This window comes from Apodemus sylvaticus, chromosome 1, assembly GCF_947179515.1.
Source record: "Apodemus sylvaticus chromosome 1, mApoSyl1.1, whole genome shotgun sequence".
NCBI lineage: Eukaryota > Metazoa > Chordata > Mammalia > Rodentia > Muridae > Apodemus > Apodemus sylvaticus.
Window position 1 is genome coordinate 190,075,378 of NC_067472.1, and position 7,741 is coordinate 190,083,118.

Consider the following 7,741-nt stretch of genomic DNA (forward strand, 5'->3'; position numbering starts at 1 on the left):
TAACTGAGTTACTAAAACTTTGGAAAGGGGGCCTCGAGGGCAGACCTTTGCTTCTGGTTCTGGCCTGCCTTCTCTGCTTCGCGGACCAGGCACCACCAGATGTAAAACTGCATGTGTTCGCGCCCAAGCCAGAGTTGTTCCCATCAGGCCTTTTGAATCATGGTGCCTTGAAACCCCTTTAAAACTGGGCCAAAGAAAACTTTCAAGTTGTTTATGTAAGGTGTTTTTTTTTTTTTTTTTTGTTGTTGTTGTTTTTGCCAGTAACCAACTTCCAAAGCAAATACAAACTAAACACTCCAGGAATTGACAACCCAAGGATACCTGGACTAATTTCCGTGAAGTGGCCGGAAGAAGAAGGGGCTTTTGGAAGTTGTAGTTCCGAAGCTCACCGACTTCCTCCCCTCCCCCCCTCTTTGGGTCAGGACTTGATCTTTCTAGTAGTGAGGGAGTTCTGGGAAGTGTATTCCCAGATTATCTGGAGGGCGGGCGCTGCTCCCGGTGGCTTCTGGGAAGTGTAGTTCAGGAGCCAGAGCAAGCTAAGCGCTCCAGTCGGAGGAGAGCTATGCTGGCGTCCTCTTTCGGATCCTGGAGGCGAGTCCATCCGGCATCTGCCTGAGTCCTTTTCAAGTCTATTGATCCTGCCAGACGACCGCTCCTGGAGGCCGGAAGTGAGGGCACAGGACCTCAAGGACCCGAGGTTCAGCCTCCAAACTTCTGCTCCAGTTTCTCAGTTGTTTTGAGTTGGAAGTTGGCGGTAGCTGGGATGATCAAAATGAAACAGGGGAGGCGACCGCATAACAGGCCGCCTTCTGTTGTGGGCCCATCCCGTTTCCAGAAGACCTTTTCTTCCCTGGAAGCCAAGCTGCTCGGCCCTTTCCCTCACATTCCTCAGGAGATAGTCTGCCTGCATCTTTTTCCTCAGCTCTCCCAAAACAGCAGGAAGGAGGGACTTGTCACTGCCCCAAGCACTGCATCACTGCATCAAAGGTGCTTTCTTGTTGGGGTGTTCCTTAACTTCACTGCAGTCTCTTGATCCCGAAAATTGGCCACAAGAAACATGATCACATTTTATCGCTTCTTAAAATATCTTATTTTTTTAGTGTGTGTTGTGTGTGTGTGTGTTTTTGCGGAATGTGTACGTGTGCAAGAGAGGGGGAGAGGGAGGCAACGTGCACTTGTGCGTGAGTGCCTGAGGAGGCTAGTCAGATGCCCTGGAGCTCGGGTTCCAGGAGGTTGTGGGTCGCCTGAGGACGGAAGCCGGGAAGTCTGCTCCTCTCCAAACTCTGCAAGTGTTCTTAATGGCTGAAGCATCTCTCCACTCCAGCCCCCCTCCCCTTTTTTTAGACAGGGTCTCAAAACTTGTAGCCCAGGGTGGCTTCAAACTCACTGTGCAGTAAAGTTACTCCCGATCTTTCTGCCTCCACTGCCCAAGTGCCAAGTACAACTGAGGGGCCCCACACCTCATTTCGCAGTGCCTTGTGCCATTAGACTACAGTTGGAATTTTTTTAATGTGTTCAGTCTGCTTGTTGGTCTGTATGTATGTGGGAATGATTTGAGGTCAAGTACAATGACATTTTCTAAATTGAATCACGAGGAAAACAACTTCTTATTACATACATCTCTTTCTACTCTACTTTCTTGCGTCTTCTGAGGGTTAAAAGCCCCTGGCTTAGGCTATTAACACCTGTTGCCTAATGGGGGATTCGGTAAAGGATTAATTGCTAGAGCCTTTTCTCTTTTGTGCAGATGCCTCTTGCTTGTCAGATTAGGGAGAAGTTTGGAGCAAAAAACTTCTGTCGAACCTGGAGAAGAGAATCAGGCTCGCAGAAGGAAAAACTTTTACATGAGCAAATATGCATAAACTCACAAAATTCATATACATATTTATGCATGTGCACTTATGCAGTTCCATTCAAACCAGTTAGGCCCAGTTTGCATGCATTCTCACAATTACATACTTACACACACATGCATGCATTCTCACAATCACATACTTACACACATGCATGCATTCTCACAATCACATACTTACACACACATGCATGCATTCTCACAATCACATACTTACACCCACATGCATGCATTCTCACAATCACATACTTACACACATGCATGCATTCTCACAATCACATACTTACACACATGCATGCATTCTCACAATCACATACTTACACATGCATGCATTCTCACAATCACATACTTACACACGCACACATGCATGCATTCTCATAATCACTTACACACATGTATGCATTCTCACAATCACATACTTACACACACATGCATACATTCTCACAATCACATACTTACACACGCATGCATGCATTCTCACAATCACATACTTACGCACGCATGCATGCATTCTCACAATCACATACTTACACACGCACATCCATACTTACATATGCATTTGGAGCAAAAGACCAAACGCCAGTGCAGAAAGCACTCACTCATCCTGGATGGAAAATGAGCTCCAATCTTTATTATATCGAGAAAGAAAATGCTTCTGCCCTTTTATTGCTAAATGAATTAAACTCAAGTCTGTAAGAAGAAAGCTCTGTCCTCTTTAGTAAGACTGAGCCTGCCTTGCTGTTAAGAAAAGCTCTGTTCTGTCCCACGGACAGGCAAAGCCAGCCTGCTCCTTCTGCTGCACTCTCCTTCTAATCTTGCTTGAGCCTCCTGCTCTGACGTCACAGCGATGGCCTTACTCTCAATGCCCTTTCTTCCTGACCGAGAATCCACTACAGCAGAAGCTGATGGTTATTAGTGGCGGTGTGAGGGACAGAGTTAAATATAGAAACAGATCCTGTCATACATGCATAGCTGTGGCCTTGAGTTTTTAAGCTTACTTTTAGGCTTATATTGTTTCCCAAACTTATTTTTTAAAGATTTATTTATTATTATATGTAAGTACACTGTAGCTGTCTTCAGACACACCAGAAGAAGACGTCAGATCTCATTACAGATGGTTGTGAGCCACCATGTGGTTGCTGGGATTTGAACTCAGGACCTTCGGGAAGAGCAGTCAGTGCTCTTAACCACTGAGCCATCTCACCAGCCCCCCAAACTTATTTTTAATAAAGGGTCTTAAACGCTTTAACCTCCCTTCTAGCCTACCACCCACCAGAGGGAGTGGGAAGGATCAAGGAGAATGTGGCCCTGTTTAGAAATAGTTCTTTGGAACGCATTCAATCTGCGTTGTCAGGATATCAGCAGTTCAGTTCACACGAATCAGCAGTGGCTGCTAGATCCAGAAGAGACGTCAAGGCTCCGCCGATTGGTTTGAGTTACTGGGAGTGACAGGAAGCCACCAGAACACCACTAGAAGTTCTTTGGTGGCTTTTCTCTCTGAAGTCATGACAAACGATGGCCAGCAAAGCGAGGCAAGGTGAACCAGTAGCCACAGCATCGTCACTGTCTGCTGGGTTAGTCCTACACCCTTTCCAAACATCACGCGCTCTCTCCAGTGTCTGCTCCAGCAAAGCATCACCTGCTTTTATTCCGGGCAGCTTCCAGAAAAAACACCGTGCGTCTGTTCTCAGCAAAACATCCCGTCGTGGGTCTGCTTCAGGAAGGCATCCTCTCAGAAGACAGTTTCCAGAAGAACATCACACGACACAACTGAGTCTCCAAAGAAACCGGAAAAAAAATTTCCACTTCACCAACTTTTAAACATTCTTTTGGATCTTTTGCATGGGACGCCTGTGTGTGGTGTGCACATGGAGGCCATCAGGCGTCCTGCCTTTCCACTCCGCCTTGTTTCTTTGAAGCACAGTCCCTCCCAGCAAGCCCCAGTGATGATCCTGCTTTTCCTACTTAGCACTGGAGCGAGACTGTGCCTGGCACGTGACATAGGTGCAGGGATTCAGTCCCTGTCCTCATGGCTGTGTAGCACACACCAGTAGCTACTGAGCTGTCCCCGCAGCCTCCTTGACATCTCAGTGAAGGTCTCGATCAATTCACGCCACAGGTTCTGGGGATTATGTAATTTAGACAAAAATGTACTTTATTTTGTGCTCACCTTAAACATGTGTGCCTTGTTTTTTCTTAGGGTGCCTTACCCTCAAAGCAGATACGATGCCTCTACTGGAAGCAGACGCTTTCTTTGGCCGAAAGAAACAGAGGTCCAGAGAAGTAGGTATCCTGGCACTGTGTGCTCGGCAGTACAGCCATGATGGCTGCCCCTCCCACTGACAGCTAAGCTTGAAGCTTTTCTAACGGAAATTTGATAGACTCCCATTTGCCCTCAGCACTGGGGGAAAAGGGACTATGCTTTTAATTGATGCTATTGTGTCTTAGTGCATGGATAGTCACTGAGGCCATAGCTCTCAGGGTTGGTTAATTTGGTTCATTGGTTTTGGTTCTTTGGGGGACAGGGTTTCTCTGTGTAGCCCTGGCTGTTCTGGAACTTGCTCTGTAAACCAGGCTGGCCTCAAACTTAGAGATCTACCTGCCTCTGCCTCCTCAGTGCTGGGATTAGAGGCATGCGCCACCACTGCCCAGTTTTGTTTTTTTTTTTTTTTTTAATTTTTAAATTAAAAAAAATGTGTGTTTGCAGGCCACATGTATATGGGTGCCTTGTGAGCTAGGGACCCTGTAGCTGGAGTTACAGGGAGTTATAAAACCTTTAATGTGGGTTCTGGAATCCAAATTCAGGCCTTCTGGAAGATCAGCAAGTGTTTTTTAACCCACTAAGCCGTCTCTCCCGCCTTGTAGCACTTAGAGTATACATTAGACGTATGCCTCTAAGTGGGTTACACTGTATGCTTGGGAGTCAGGAACCTGTTGATCCCACTCTTTGCTTCTGACGCAGTGAAAACCGGAGAAAATGATGGGTGATGTAAGGCCGTGTGACCTACATACTTGTTTGATTAGGTCTCACCAATGTCCCTAGTGTGGAGTTTCCCCATTACCTGAGTTATGAAGGGGCACCTGCTGGGCATCAGTGCAGAGAAGGGTAGGAGGGAGGGAGGGGGAGTGGGAGGAGGAAGAAAGGAAGGGGGAGGGGAGGGGAAAGAAGAGAGGGAGGGGAGGGGGAGGAGAGGGAGGGGGAGGGAAGAAGAAGGGGAAGGGAGGGAGAAGAGGGGGAGGAGAGGGAGGAGGGGAGGGGGAGGAGGAGAGAGGGGGAAGGGGGGGAGGGGAGGGAGAAGAAGAGGGAGGGGACGGGGAGAGAAGACATGGGAACAGGTGGAAGTAGGGGAAGCAATCCACTGCTTGTGACCACAGAGCTCACACAGGAGAGAACCCTCATGGATGTGAAGAGTGCGGCATTTTCTGATCGCAGGACGAACACCTCTGCATTGTGAGCAGCTCATGAGGACAGGCTGCCCAATGCCATGCTCATTTTTAAATAAAAATTAAATTAAATAACAACAGCTCAACCTGGGCAGGCACTCACCCTGAGAGTTCTCACGTACAGGGGAGAAAGATGCTTGTTTATGTTGGAGCATCTCCCTAGCCAGCTTGAGGGAACAACAAATTTGCTGCCCCACAGGCAACCAATGGCCTTTGTTTAGATATTTTTCTTTTTAAAGATTTATTTATTTATTTTATGTAAGTAGCTGTCTTCAGACACACCAGAAAAGGGCATCAGATTTTGGTTTTTGTTCTTTTCTTTCTTTCTTTCTTTCTTTTTCTTTTTTTTCCCCCGAGACAGGGTTTCTCTGTATAGCCCTGGCTGCCCTGGAACTCACTCTGTAGACCGGGCTGGCCTCAACTCAGAAATTTGCCTGCCTCTGCCTCCCAAGTGCTGGGATTAAAGGCGTGCGCCACCACGCCCAGCCACCACGCCCAGCTTTTTTTGGGGGGGGTGCTTCAGATCTTCAAGCCCACCAGAGAGTCCACTCAGGAGAGAAACCCTACAAGTGTGAAGAGACTGACAAGAGCCCTGGCCAGCCCATGGGAATCTGAGCTTGAATCCCTAATACCCAAGTAAAAAGCTAGGCATGGCCAGGTCTATAATCCTAGCGCGCTGTGGGATGTAAAGATGGGATTCCTGGGACTTGCTAACAGCCTATGCTTCCAGACAAGAGGAGAGTGTGACAGAGCCAGACCCCTAAATCATACTCAGGCTGCAGCTGGGAAGAGCTGGATCTGGATTCCAGAGCTACTCATGGGTTCACTCCGGCCCTAGCCTCCACACACCGGGATCGAAGGTGGATTCCATCACACCTGGCTTTCCCTACCACTTTATCTGCCTCTCTGTGCTGGGGCAGGGGCACAAGCTTGTGGAGTTTGCGACCTGGATTCCTGGGACCATCAGGTTTGCAGAGCAAGGACTTCCACCCACCGAAGCCCTCCTCGGCCTCCCGGCCCCTATTTTGGCTTCCATTTTTACCTTTTTCTTTGAGACAAGGTTTCTCTGTAGACGCCTGGCTGTCATGGAACTCAGTGGGCTTCTCTCTGTAGGGCGTGTCATAGAACTTGATCTGCAGACCAGGCTGGTCTTGAACTCACAGAGATCTGCCCGCCTCTGCCTCTCAAGTGCTGGGGTTAAAGGAGTGCACCGCCACCTCTGGTTTGGTAATAGTTTTTCAGTCTAAACTTTGTGTTTTAGATTTAGTTTAGATTTATCATCCTGCCTGCTTGGTTACTCTTCCATTGCCAATATATTGTTGAACGCACTCAGTATTTAATTTTTTTGCAGTTATTCTCATGTTTAACTTTACAGTTTCCACCAAAAGATACTGACCTCCCACCCACAGATACAGAGAGCTGTTCTGTTTCCAAAACTCAGACTCTAACTTACAACCTCCCTAAGGCCAGTAGAAATCAAGGAAGAATTTTATTTTTGAAGATTTACTTCACTTGCAGTACCTTCACGAGCCAGAAGAGGGCATACGATCCTAGAACTGGACTTAGAGGTGGTTGGGAGCCACTCGTGGGCCCCTTGGAACCCAACCTGGGCCCTCTGCCAGAGCAGCAAGAACTCTTAGCCACCGAGCCTTCTCTCAAGTCCCTACAACTTTATTTTTGAGGCGATGTTGGCATTGAACCCGGGGCCTTTCAAATGTCAGCCATCCCTGGTGGATTCTAAGCAAGGACTCTATTGTTGAGCCCTGTGACGTGTTCAAGGGTGTGATCTTCAACTTGTGAGCTCCACCCACGAAATGAAAACAAATCCTGTGGACCAGCAATGGTGACCAGCAATTTGATGCCAGAATTCAGGAGTTAGGGGTAGGTAGGTGCCTCTGTGATTTGAAGTCAGGCTCATTTACACAGCAAGGTCCAGGACAGAAGGCTGCACAGTGAGACCTGGTCATACCAAACAGAAGGAAAACATCCCCAGTGAGATCAGGGATAGATAAGCCTCACCCAGAAACCACTCCTGTAGTGAAATGAACTCCCCGTAACTCTGGCATGATGTAAACACCTGAAATAGGAAGGGACTTTGAAAATACATTGGCAACAAATAAATACATACATACATAAATACATACATACATACATGCATAAATACATACATAAATACATATATATAAACAGATACATACATACATAAATACATAATACATAAATACATACATAAATACATACATACATAAATACATATATACACACATACATATATAAATACATACATACATAAATACATACATACATAAATACATACACACACACATACATACATAAATACATACATACATATATAAATAGGTACATACATATATAATACATACATACATAAATACACACATACATACATAAATACATACATACATAAATACATACATACATACA